Here is a 14,855-nt window from a genome sequence, read left to right as displayed (position 1 = left end):
GATCAATTGCAACTAATTTACGTTAAGAAAAAAGAATTTGAACTCAAAATTTCGTAAATTAAAAAGAAAGATCGTAACCATCCAACCAATTCATCACTTGCAACAAATGCACATTTCCAAACGGAGAGAAAAGGATCCAAAGTCAACCAAATAAGACTATCGAGAAAATCAAAACAAAAACCCATGTGGCCGGCGAAGTGTGATTTGCGTTTGCCCATACGAAGCATGGTGCGTCCGGTGCCCCAAACGATTTTTGGTAAACGATGCACGTCTCCGCACGAGATGTGGGGGAGTTTCTCGAGACCGGAACCTGGTTTGTTCCTTCCAGTTTCGCAAAGAAAACTTTGATTGGGATGCAATGCATGTGCTGCTGAACAAAAATACTAATTTTTTTTAGTACATTGATATTTTTACATTAATGAGAGAGGAAGCTCGGCTAAGCTAGTCAGTGAGCAGTCTAATTTGGTAGGAGATGAGGAGTTCGGCGGAGCCACACAATGGGTAGCTTAATTTGATATTGAATTCGCCATCTACGAAATTCGAATTTAAGATCTGTCACTTCTAAACAAAGAGGAATACACTAGACCGTAGTATTGAGTAGCAACAAAAATACTAATTATATATTCTGCAGAAAGAGGAGATTAAGACCATCGATGATAGATTTCATAATTACGCAGGGACCATGGGGATAAACTTTTTAACCATATTATAATTTTAAAGTAATAATAATAGCCGCATCAAATGCTTCCATTTGGTATTACTTAATCATATTAATTAAATTAGTGGAACCCAATCACTGCAATTAGATTAAGTGATCAACTTTAGGAACAAAACTCCAAATTAGTATCATATCATATTATATAATACTTATCTTTCTTTATTTGCACTGTGAATAAACCAAAAAGAATGTATATTTTAGAATAATTAAGGAGGTAAAGAGCGGGGTTTTCAAGTGTTTAAGAGACAAATAATACTTTCATTTTCGTGGCAAGAAGACAAGTACTTCGTAGTTAGTTAGAAATCTCTTAGAAACTTGGGTGACCAAATAAACATTATGGCTTTTTGTTTTCGAAAATGTCTCCTCTATGTTGAAGGAATACCTTGATTTTTCAAGCATCCTATTCCCAAAGTTTAGGAAACCTACATGATTAATTGATTCCTTAGACGTTAGTAGACACAAGATTGAGAATTATACTTATTTATATTCTTCACATCTCTAGCTATTCATTCTAATCCCTCGTACCTTCATATTACATTCCATGTAAGTAAATCGGTTGAAGATTCCACATTAGATATTGACACAATAGAATAAAGTATATATTAAATGTTTTTACTACTATGGTCTTTTGTATATACCCTGACACTTACTAAATTATATAGGTAATTAAGTTGAGAGTAATACCGATTAGTAGTGAGTCGCAACTTTGAGCTAAACATTTACATTAGTTGGTTGTTTTGTTGTTGTTGTTTTTTTTTTTTTTTTTTTTTTTGGTAAAACGTGGAATTAGAGATTTTTTTTCTAACTTCATCGCAAAAATCGCACAATGATGGTAGCAATAGCAATGCTCTTGTTTACGAGGAAGGAGAAGTTCAAACTTTGAACATTGAGAAGAGAGTATGATTACTAGACCAAATGCAAGTAGTATAGCAATACGGCTATGTCCCTTGCTTAAAAGAAAAGTTCTCTCAACAAGATTTCCATGCATGTTAAATAGCCTAAAACTTGCAACAACAAAGTAGATCAAACACGTATGCAACCACTTACTGTCTTACAGCATGCAAATTTATAAAAACCAATAAACCCATGCAACCACCAGTAATCCCCGTCACCAAATTTTAACCACCATGCATACCAACCTCAAATTATGAAATTAATTAATTAAGAGATCATGGAGCTACCGACTGGCCTACAGTACGTGGAGTCGTGGACTAGCAGTCGCAAAACATTTGATATTTATTGACAAAGGGCTAGTGAATCCGAATGCATGCCAAGTCCATGTCAAATAATTAAAGAATTTGATTGCATCTGCATGTATATTTCCCTTTATTCCCATTGAATGAGAGATGACTCACTCGTCTGACTAATTCCTCATTCACGATGTGATATATCATTTGTCTAAGACAATTTAGTTGGTTAGGAGCATGGAAGAAAATGCCGATATATCGCCGATATTATCGGTTTTTCGCCGGATTGATATTTTAATAGGTATCCAAAGGGTTTTCGTCAAAATATCGTGATATTATCGATATTATCGCGATATTTCCGAAATTATCGCGATATTTTGGAATTGGGCTACTCGGAGAAGAACGCCGGAAATGGGTGTGCCGATTCCCGAGCCGATTTCGTCCCAAAAACCTTGCAAAAACACGATTAAGATCAAGATCTAAGCTACAGAGCGATTGAAAACACAACCACAATTCATATGCATGAATCAATCAAAGAGGTAAGAAGGTGAGGGACCGGGAGTTGACCTGACCACCGACGGTGATGGCGACGACGGCGACGACGAATGCGCTACCTTCGCCATAGTCCCCTACAGCAGTACAAGCTCCCTGTCTGTTCTTTCTGCGGTGGTGAACAAAGGGCAGTGCAGCAGATCGAACTAATTTGAGCTTCACACTAACACGGAGAGAGAGATTCGAGACTTACCTAACCGGAAAATCAAAGAAGACTCGCCGGAGAGTTATGGGCTCCGCCATTCTCGCAGAGGCGGGAGAGAGAAGACTGATGATGTGTGATGATGGTGGTGTCCTCGATCTGCTCGAGTCGAGTAGATGGTGTTGCTGCGTGTGTGTGTGTGGTCATGGCAAGAGAGGGAGAGAGGTAAGAGGGTTTCGAACTTTCGAGAGAGAGAGACAGTGCAGAGAAGAGAGTGAGAGAAGGAAATGGGGTCTCGGGGTAGGGGAGAGACCCACGTAGTGGGTTGGGTTCTTTGTATTTTAAAAAGTTGTGGTCGTGTTTTAATTATGAAAACCCACGTAGTGGGTTCTTTGTATTTTAAAAAGTTGTCCAAGTTTGAGATCCATCCACACTACGTGGGTGTTTTATAATTTTAAAAGTTTGAGATATATTTTATATATATATAAAGGTTATATAAATATAAATTATGAATTATTTAGTTGAAAGGCAGGATAAAACAAAAGAAGAAAAGGAAAAGGAAAAGAAAATAAGAAAGAAAAAAAAAACACCAGGGGGATTCAAACCCCTCCCTTTGTCAACCACACACCTAGACCTTATCCAACTCGCTATAGATGTGTTTGTAATTACATATTCAGCCTGTAATATTTATATGGTTGTTAAGATGTCTGCAAGGCTTGCAAGCTAATATTTATTATCTAGGATAAATTTCTATATTTAAAAAAACACCAAGGGGATTCGAACCCCTCCCATTTTACTTCTTCAACACCTTGACCACCATATCACTTATGTTTTTGTGAAAATCTGCTAAAATACACTTACTCTACACATAGAGATGACGAAGATAATGAAAATTTTGAACCTCATAGGAACTCTATGTGGTACTAAGTCACTCATGTATCTTACCATGCAATGTATAAAGTGTAAAATATTGTACTAATTCATTATATATAAATGATTATGGTGTGTTTAAACTTCTTTCATTAATTACTACATATTTTCTACACTCACAATGTTTGCCAGCTCGCTATATAATCAACTTAAATCAGTTAAATCCATCATGTAATGCATTTCCTTCCAATTTTTTGTGATAAACTAATAGATAATTGACTAAATAAACATCCTGCAAAGTTTCATTAAAAATTTCCAAGTTTTTCTTACAATTTCCGTGGTTTCCATGTAATTTTTATTGATATCGATATTATCCCGATATTTCCATCGATATTTCTGTGTTTTCAGACTACCGATATTTCCGATATTACCGATATTTTCTTCCTTGGTTAGGAGTATTCTTTATTACACTCGAGGTCTTGAAATTAAATTAATACCAAAATTACTACAAACAAAAGGCTACATTTTGATTCAATTACTCTTCAAACTAAATTACAAGTTATATTTGTAGAGATCAAAACCTAAGAACTCCTAATACGTGAAATACCGAAACTACCCAAATAATAAAAACCTAAAATACTAATATTTTGCTAACAAGCAGAAGCCGATGTGGACTCCGTAAAGCAGCCGAGCAGGCCTCCCACACAGACAGACTGGTGAACTGGACTATAGACACTGGCAGCAATGAAACTGAAACAGGAATTGGACTGGCAAACTAACGATTCAGACATGCTGATGGTGAGAGTAAGAAAAGAAAGCATATGATAATCCTTGTAACTGAACCGACGAAATTTTCATATCCCAAAATGGCAATGAACGTTTAAAAAGATACACTATCATTCAAGTGGTCTCATGTTCAAGTACTCGAGTGAAAGTCAAACAGACAACATCGGACTTCAAAAAAACCAAACCACCAACTGCTCGTGGGCTTCAAAACCCAATTTTTATTTCTCTTGCTCTGTTTTCCTTTTCTATTATATATATATTTTTTCTTTCTTCTTTCCTAGGCTAGCAACGAAAAACAAGTGTGTGTCACATCATGCTCAAGCAGAGAGGTTGGTGTGACGATTCGACTCTGTTGTTGTGTAGAAGAAAATTAAAACATTCATGGAGTGTTGGTATAATTTCTCTAACTTCGAAATGTTGTAAAAACAAAATAAACATCATGAAGTGTTAAAGAAAGTGACCCCTTTTTAACTTCAAGCTCTAATTGTTTTCACCTGACTATCCTAAAACCTGCCATAAACGTACATCCACATGTAATCTTTTGAAGTGATTGCATGTTAAGCCATTAAACTCCCATGCAACCGCTATCACCACCATTCTCGCCACCAAAAGTCATCGACATACTTGATCACCATGCTAACTGTTGAAATCAAAATTGCACACATTTATGAATAGAGACATAATTTAGTCAGAATTATCCATGATCTCCAACGAGGGTAGAATGGGGTTGATTAGTAGGTGGAGGTGTGATTGAATCCATGATTGAACTACCTACATATTTATGGGAAGGAAAATCAAGTCACTGGTGTAGTTCTAAGAAAGAAGTGGTGTGATATGTATAACATCGTGAACCATCCTTTAGGAATAGCCTATGGCAGGGCATGTAGGAGATACTTCTCCATGTCTACGCATTGACGAACAATGTGCAGACGAGAATATGTTGTTAGAAAGATGATCAGAGAGAATCTTCTCGTAGATAATATTAGAGAAGATGGACCATCAGAGACTTAGAGAGAAATCCCTAGATAAAAACCCAATGTTGGAAACAAATTTGCGCACTGCTGGAGTGGGCGTGCAGGTCAAAGACTCTTTGACTGTCAAGTTAGTAAGCAATATTAAGACTCAAGCAGTGGACAAAGAGAATAAATATGTGATAATTGCATTACCAAAGATGAACCTAGAAGGGTGTATTTATACTACTCATTAAACTAGGAGAATCCCAAAGGATATCTAGTAAGTAGACATTGCATCCTCTTAGGAGTGTGATAATTACTTACGGCGCACGTCAATCCTTAGATTGTAAGGACTCCAAGATTATAGTAAACCCACTAATTCCTTGTTGGATTAGGTTTCTGTATCTTGCGAAACAAGCATAGTTAATCTTAGTGAAGTTGTTGGACTTCATCATAAAACATTGTATACGAGCATTCTTATATGGCACCACTTACACAAAAAGGGAGCCCCTACATGCATATATATCCCACACATGCTTATTCTTTGTGTGAGTGTTACAAGATTTTGTCTTATTTCGTGGCCTAAAAGTTTGGGTAAATTACACAAAACTACCTCAACTATTGGTCTCATGACACTTTCATACCTCATCTTTTAAAATTAACAATGTCATACCTCATCTTTAGAATTTGGTCAATTTTATACTTTCCGTTAGCCTGACTGTTAATTTGTCAGTTAAATGCTGACGTGGCTTGATCCAAACCCCACTTTCTATTAAAAAATTGAGAAAATATTAAAAAAATCATTTAATATATTTTAAATATTAAAATAACTAAGAAAAGTGAAAAAAAATAATTCAAAACCCAATTCGTCCCCACCCCACCCCCTCTATCTCCTCCCCCATCTTTTTCCCCTGCTGCCTAGAAATGAAACGGAAAAAAAAAAAAAAAAAAAAAAATTCAAAACCCAATTCGTCCCCACCCCACCCCTCTCTCTCCTCCCCCATCTTCTTCCCCTGCAGCCCAGAAACGAAACAAAAAAAATAAATAAATTCAAAACCCAATTCGTCCCCATCCCACCCCCTCTCTCTCCTCCCCCATCTTCTTCCCCTACTGCCCAGAAACGAAACGAAAAAAAAAAAAGAAACTAAAAATCAAAACCCAGTTCGTCCCCACCCGATACTTGGGCTCGCACATTCATGGCTCGTCGTACCTGGGTTGGGTGTCCTCTGGGTGCCCCGGAGCTTCACGGAGATGAAAGGAGAGAGGGTTGACGCCAATGATGATTTTGGTACCGTCGTCGGTGGGTGTGGGTGTGTAAATGGGTGCATGAGTGTAGATCTGGGAGAGAGGTATAGTCTGTGCGAGAGAGAGGGGGAGAAAGAGTGAGTGAGCTGAGAGAGAGGGAGATGTTGGCATGGGTGGGGGGTTGCACGGAAGGGGTCGGGGTGGGGGGGGGGGGAGATGGGAATGGGTTCGGGATGCAGAGAAGAGAGAGAGGTGAGATAGAGGGGGAGAGAGAGAGAGAGAGAGAGAAGAGAGAGAGGAGAGAAAGAGAGATTTAACATAAAAATAAAATTTTTAAAATTTTAAAATTTTAATTATTAAAAATATATTTAATAATTTTTTAATCCAGTTGGATTAGTGAATGGGCCCCGCCTCTAGCCACATCAGCACTTAACAAAGAAATTAACAGAAAAACTAACGGAGGTATGACATTGGCACAAATTTTTAAGATGCTGTATGACATTGTCATTTTTAAAAGATCAGGTATGAAAGTGTCGTGATACCCATAGTTAAGGTAGTTTTGTGTAATTTACCCTAAAAGTTTTTACCGAGCATTAGCCATAAAAACACTAAAAACACATCAAGTAGCAAATCTCCTATAAGATCTATAGAAACTTATAAAATAGATAGAAAATTAACCAAGTCTTAAATAGCCCTAAACCCTTTGTTCACTCCATAGTGAACATATTCAAAATTTGTTCAATTACCAAATCCAACATAAATTGAGCAACTCATAAATCAGTCTATAACCCGAGTAAGTTATGCTGATAGAAAATTATTCCATAGCTAATTAACATAAAGAAAACATCACGCTTCTGGGACGATCGAACAGAGCGATCGAGAACGCTCTACTTTCCAGCCTGCTGATTTTCATAAATTGCACGCTCCAGCTGCGCGCACAAAAACTAGAAGATTAGAAGATTTCTGGGTGGATAATTACCAAAGAAATTAGTGTTTATCTCTATACTTGTCCCGTCCAGAGATGATCTAGACCAGTTTTCTTCTTTGTTTCGACAGCATGTTTCTCTATGTATTTGTCATTGTAAAATTCATATATGTATGTATGTATGTATGTATGTGTGTGTGTGTGTGTGTGTATATATATATTACTTATATATTATATACACACGCATTTACAAACGTTCTTTATATAAGCTGAGAAAATATCAAAGAAGTTAACAATTATATAAGTAGTACTTTAACAATGCGATTCAAATGCGGCTTCACGTAATAATATTCACTCTTGATATTGTCAAGAAGCCTCAGGCACCTATAAACAATAGACTTTCCTTAGACAAGAATTTGTATAGAAGGAGGTCTTTCAATATGCTAGATTAAGCACGTGTACATATACATAAATACATATTTTGAAAGTACCATGGTTTTGAAAGGAAATAAAAAATAGAGAGCTTAATCGCCTAAGAGACGAAGGTGCAATTAATATTACTCAAAAGAATTATAAAAAAAAACTTCAAAATTCGTTGATTGTGGAAATTACAAACATGCTTTAGTTTCTTCAGAAAACTTGGATAATATGTAACAAGACATGATAATTAAGAAATGATTAATCTGTGTGTGTTTGATTTTGTGGATGCATATTAATTAAGCCGTTACTGCTAATTTAGCAGCTTAACTGATGACCGCTCTGTGTGTGTGTGTGTGTGTGTATATGGCAAGGAAACAAAGTCTTACTCGTCTTTGTTTTGTGCATTACTTGCATCCCCAAGCTCTTTGGAGACATTGGCCAGCTGAGCACAAGCTAGACTGTAAATTAACCAAATCAGATGCGGGCCAAGGACTAAAGGCGTTATTACATAAAATTACTGGCAGCTGGGATTTAAGTTTTATAATATAATACATGCGTTTTTAGAGTTATAATGCATGTATCTAGCTTTAAATTTGTGGCTTATGGAATTCCTAGGTTAATGACATTTTATGAAATCATTTAGTTTTTTAGGAGTTATATTGTTAGCCTTTATCTTTTATGTCTTTTCATATTTTTCACTTTAAGTTGTAAGCCTATAAATACTTGTATTTAAAAAGAAGGAGGGGAGAAGTTGTTTGAATTATCATATTGATATTTGAGTTGTAAACTCATTTTTATGTGCCTTTCTCTTGTTTAAGAGTCTGCATCTTTGTTCTTTCTAGTGTCTACATTGTAGGCTGGTACTATAACCAAAGTTTATAGGGTTTTCAGTCATCTTCTCGCACTAGGAGATAGTAAACCCTACCTATCCATCATTTTTATCCTAATTTTTTTTTCTCATTTCATTTTATTCTTTTTTGTTCGCTGCGCCCTGCATCAGTTGGTATTGGAGCGTTAGCTTGATCCAAGGGTGACGCTATATTCAGCATGTCGCATATGCCATTAGATGAAGATCTTAATCTGGACCTTCCTCCAATCTTAATCTGGACCTTCCTCCAATATGTTGTGAAAATTATTCAGGTGATTGTCTCGTAAATCTTGAACTTCTTCCTGAGTTTGATCGTTCTCCATATGGTACTTATCAGGTTTGTTGTCAAAGTTCTTGTGTGGTTCAACGAAATGTTGATATGGAATCTTGTCTAATTATTAAAAATGTTGATTACAAAGAATTTGTGCAGTTGGAGTTTCATGATTTAATGAGTTCATTGGAAACTTCTGGATATGTTGATTTAATTGGGGTTGATGTCTTCTACTTCAGAATTTCCAAAGTTTTGGTTGACATTATAAATTAAATGAAAAAGAATGTCAAGGTTGCGAGGTATGCTATTAAGGGTGCTTTTCACACTTCAACAGTCAATATTAAATGCTCCAAATATCCATTTGTTTGGATCGGCATAATTCAATTTTATCACTCCAAATCAAATGATGATCCGAATTTGAGGACGAATTCTCTCCAACCCCACGAGAATGAAGCAGGCCAAGGACTAAATGTGTTATTACATAAAATTACTGGTAGCTGGGATTTAAGTTTTATAATATAATACATGCATTTTTAGAGTTATAATGCATGTATCTAGCTTTAAATTTGTGGCTTATGGAATTCCTAGGTTAATGACATTTTATGAAATCATTTAGTTTTAAGGAGTTATATTTTAAGCCTTTATTTTTTTATGTCTTTTCATATTTTTCACTTTAAGTTGTAAGCCTATAAATACTTGTATTTATAAAGAAAGAGGGGAGAAGTTGTTTGAATTATCATATTGATATTTGAGTTGTAAACTCGTTTTTATGTGCCTTTCTCTTGTTTAAGAGTCTACATCTTTGTTATTTCTAGTGTCTACATTGTAGGCTAGTACTATAACCAAAATTTATAGGGTTTTCAAGCATCTCCTCGCACTAGGAGATAATGGACCCTACCTATCCATCATTTTTATCCTAATTTTCTGTTCTCATTTCATTTTATTCGTTTCTGTCCTCTGTGCCTTGCATCAAAATCAAAAGGTTATTATATATATGTGTTGACCCTAAAAACTACCAAGCCTATGTGGCGCACATGCCGAGTAACTAATGAGCTAACTACGTCCTTTGGTTGATGCAGGGCGTGCCAACTCGTTGGTCGAGCTCAGCCGAGGAGTAAAATGTGTTGATGTTGCGTTGAGCGCGCGTCTGACTTCTTGATCTTGCGACTGCAGCCGAGGAAGGAACACGTCTCGGCCTTTGAGTTCTAGAGCCTGAAGACAAGGTTGCTAATTTTACGAAGTTCACAAATCGTCGGCGCCGGATTTGGTCACAGTGATTATATTTGTAAGGGTATAAGCACGCCAAATCAACACCATAATATAGGGGCACATATACTCAAAATAGATATATGCCTTGATGGTAAATGTGGTTCGGCCGTCAAAATGTCGAACTCTAAAGCTTACTTGTGAGTATCCAATCATAAAACAACTTGACGTTCAATGTGCCGAGCCCTAGTAAACTGTAACAGCTCACCTTGCAAAAAAGGCTAACGAGATGACCTCTGCCAATAAAGACCCGAAAGTCTTTCTCGACTGAGACTTGGATAGATAACCAGTCGGCCTCGACGCATTACTGTTTATCCAAACTAAAGGTGTTTCGCAGTTGGCTGGTTCTACGACGATAGTGTTGTTTATCCAAACTGAAGGTATCACCGGTTACCTTCACAGTGCTATTTATCCAAACTGAAGATGTGTTGGTAGAAAAAGAAAATAAAAATCTCAAGGTTGTTGAGAGAGTTTGCATAGGGCAATTTGTGTGTTGAATTGGAGGGGCTTTGAATGATGCACTCATCCCTTTATTTATAGTAACAAACCTGCTTCTAATCGAATCAAAACTATATTTGGATTAGGACTCTTTACCCCGATTCAATCTTATCTTGGCAAGTTCTACTCCTATCAGGACTTTGAACTCCACCCCTTATCAGGTCGCATTCATTCCCAAGTTTCAGCATTCTCATCCCGTCGAGACTTTTTCTTGTATCAGGATTCAACTACCCCATTCGCCGGTCTCGTAATAGGACTCACCCACTTCCTCTTTATCTGGAATATTCCATTTCCTGACAAGACACGGGCTGCCTTGGCTATGCAGCCCATGAACCGAATGACCCCTATCGACCCCTGAGCAAGGCTTCTGGGCCGAGAACAATTCTAAACTCAGCCCAAACCAATATTTTGGGCCCAAACATTGCCCCCTCGCTTCTGAGGTCGTCGACCTACATTCCTTGGTCGAGCCTCGACCTTGAAGAAGTGAAACCGACCTAAAACAAACATTGAACCCTCTCGAGAAATACCACCATGTGTATTTATGAGACATGATTTCACGATCTTGATTCTCTTAACCGTCCTGCCACGTGTCAATCATTTGGTTAACCTAGCAGCCCTTAATCATGACCCTAGAAAATGTGCAACAGCTAAAACGTCTCTTCTACATTAAATCTGCCGCAACATGCAATCGTGCATCCTCAAACCGTGAAAACCTCGGTCTTTTCACTTGAATTATCTGAATATCCATAATGATAAACAACTTTCCCGCTCGATTCTACCCCTAATTTTGAAAATCAAACATTTAACCTTCCTTCCAAGATGCCTATAAATACCTGAATCCTTTCCATTCGTACTTACGCCTTCCAAAACCCTTAAATCCTTCTTGCCATTTTGCTTTCAAAATCCCAGAAAACCCCTAGCTCTTAACCCAGAAATCCTCGAGTCTTCATCAATGGCCTCCTTCATCTCCCAGCTTTTCGTCATCCTGGGACCACTTTTTAAGGACGTAGTGCCAACCATCACTAACCTCTTCAAAGACCACTGCTTAACACCTTTGCTGCAAGGGTTTGATTGGTCGAAGTGGTGCCTGACGAAGCTCCAAGGAGCCTGGCCTTCGACCAACGCCACCTGGGCAGCCTAGGTCGAATGGATGGAAAGATTATTTGGCAAAGAATGAGAGGCTCTTAGCATCTACGACACCATTAAACTTTCGACCATGGAGATTGCCATGGATAAATAACTTCTTATGGGAGCTATGAGTTTTTGGTGCTTGGCCACCAACACCATGATCCTTCCCTTTGGCCCTATCAGCCCCACCATATTTGACATCTCATCTATCCTTGGGAATTCTCCCTTTGGCATCCTAATAGATGCCACCTTTTTTGGGTGCCCGTCGAATCTCAACCTCAAAGCACTATTCCACGAACGAGCCGTTGAGACGCTGAGCTAAAAAGGTCAAGAGCCTTCAAAAGAAGAAGTTCAGAAATTGCACAAGAACTTCTTCAACTACAACACCCTCATCCTTCACTTTGTTGGCCGGGGGGAGGCGAATCTATGAAAGGGATAGCATGAAGCCTTCCTATGTTACTGGTACAACAAGTTTATCTGTTGTACCAAGTCAAATAAGTGCTTGGTCGAAAATATGCCCGTGGCTGAAGCCCTGGCTAGTGGTGACTCCCTGGCGCTTAGTCCAGCTATCCTCGCCAACCTCCTGCGCTACCTGGCCCAAACGACCATAAAAAAGATCGACCCGTACTAGAACGGACCTTTCTGGGTATTGCAACTCTGGTCGCAAGTCTATTTTTCCACATTTCAGCCATAAATCCCCAACTTTCAGTTTACTGCAGCGCTCAACCTTCAGTTGGCTTCTCGACTGGCACATTCTCATCGGGCCGAAGAAGTCTTTAAATATTTTTTCGACCTAGATGTCCTCTCCGATGATGAATTTTTAATATGTCGTCGTAAAGAGTACCTATTTTCCATCAGGCTTCCAACATCAACATGGAGTGAAAGTGAAGATGCTGGTCTTCATCAAAACTGGGGGTCGTTCGTGTTAACATGCGACCTTTCCCTTGGCTGCGATGCTAGTTGAGCAAGCTGGGAGGTCTACCACCCCCACTTTTTTGCCCGACAGCTCGGCTACCTCCAAGGTTGCTCGAAGCCTCTACTTGCTTCCCACTTCCTTTTAAGCCAATGACGCCTTTCTAGTTCCTCAGAGAGGGAGTGCAGAGATACCGAGAAAGAGTTTCAGGAACGGTGCAAAAAATTCCACCTCCGACCAACTGTTCTTGAATCTCTTTGCATTGACACCTTCGGTGACTGGTGGGAAGGATACACTCATGACTTTTTTTAGCGCTTCGGTCGAAGATGCGGTCAGCAAAATTTTTGGCAACTGACCCAAAAAAGCTCCTACCCTTCAATCCAAAGAGACGACCCAAGGTATACGACTATCTCTTCCTTTATTCTCCAAACACTTACTCGATTTTACTAACTTGATTTCGCTTTCTCAGGCGGTTGAGTATTGAAACAAGCAGAGGTGATCGCCGTGGCTGCGGCTAAGAAAACATTGGCATCTTCCTCCAAAAAAACTAAAGTTGCCACGTAAACCCCGCCGAGCAAACGGCCTCGCCAGGATACTGAGACTGTAGGTGAAGCTCCTCGTCCCACAAAACACGTCAAGAAATTGGCGAAGAAAGGAAAATGGGAGATTCATGTTATCTCCAGCCAGACCACTCCTAGTGCCTTTCTTCCTGCTTCCGTTGTCTAGGCTTCGACGGAGAAGCAACCAACTCCAACTTGCCCAACATTCCAAATTCAACCCGTCCCTGGGATCCCTGAGGTCCTGGTCGAACCAGTTGCTGCCCCGCTGCTAAAAAATCTTGCAGCTTCGGGGTCGACCGTTGCACTTGTCTTGGAGGAGGTAACCCATTCGGTCTGGAAAAATCTCCCAAAAATCCAAAGCAATCAGCGATCATCTTGGAAGAGGTGTGATTATGTTGTTGGTAACTCCATTCTCTCATTAAATTCAAAAGTATTAATAGCTTTTTATTTCAGGATGATGAAAACGACGAGATTCTGTTGGCGAATCACCTTCGACTAACCAAACCTCATTCCATCGATCCTCCCCTGTGGTTAAGGCAACTGACCAGGTCGATTCTCCTGCAGTTAATAATGGAAAAAGGCCTCATGTTGAGCTTAAAGCGACGGCAGAAACCCCAATTCACCCGCAGGATTAAGACCTTGACATTCCCCCTCAAGAAACTATTTCAGCTTTTGTAAGGCTCGATTACTTTCTTTTGTTAACTTTGCTATAACGAGTCTAAACCAAAAAAAATATTAAATTTCAAGTGCCTAATTATTCATTTCACTGAAAATTCTATGTGCCAAAGGGTGTTATCTATATTTCCTGGCCACCTTAGTGACCGTCGAACGTAGATAACCTTCATCGGCTGCGTGAATTGAGAAGCAGTCTAAAACATTGGGCTCGGCCATTAAGCTCTCTAGGTTCGAGCAATGAACCAGGAGACATGGCCAAAGTCTCATCTCGGCAGGTCTAAAACAAATTCTCTCTGCTATATTCTTTTACAATTTTCCTTTTGCCTAAATTCTTTTCATGTGCAACCTTCATGGGAAGTCGAGTTCGATGCTCTTCTTTCGAATACTTCGGGAGGGTTAGCCCTTCGGCAGCTACAACCAGGCCCTCCGTATCAACGGCTGAATCAAATGTTCTTGTTAGGCTGCATGAGCTCTTGTCTCTCTCAGTTTCACAAGTTCTCAAATGCCAGGACCTCGACTCAATGGGTGCATGTCTGAACGATCTCGCAGCTGATGGTCAATTAGGCACTGAAGCTATCACTCGAGTGTCTTCTATCCTAGAATGAACCCAAGAATATTTTGGTATTTTCGAGAAAGCTTTTTGGGCCGAAAAAGACTTGAAAGCTGCAACAGTCATTCGAGAAGCTCTTCGTCCAAAGGTATAAGTTTTGAAGGTGAAAAAAGAAACATCGGCCGACCTTGACCGTCAAATTACCAAACTCTAAAATCGAAGATCGGCAGTTGCTTCCGAGCTTGCAAAGGATTTTGAGTTGAGCGGCAAATCTTGCTTAACCGAATACACGGCTAGCGTGAAGCGGGTCGAGGAGCTAAAAATGGAT

Source organism: Malus sylvestris, chromosome 3, assembly GCF_916048215.2.
Source record: "Malus sylvestris chromosome 3, drMalSylv7.2, whole genome shotgun sequence".
Lineage (NCBI taxonomy): Eukaryota > Viridiplantae > Streptophyta > Magnoliopsida > Rosales > Rosaceae > Malus > Malus sylvestris.
Note: the sequence above shows the minus strand (reverse complement) of the source record.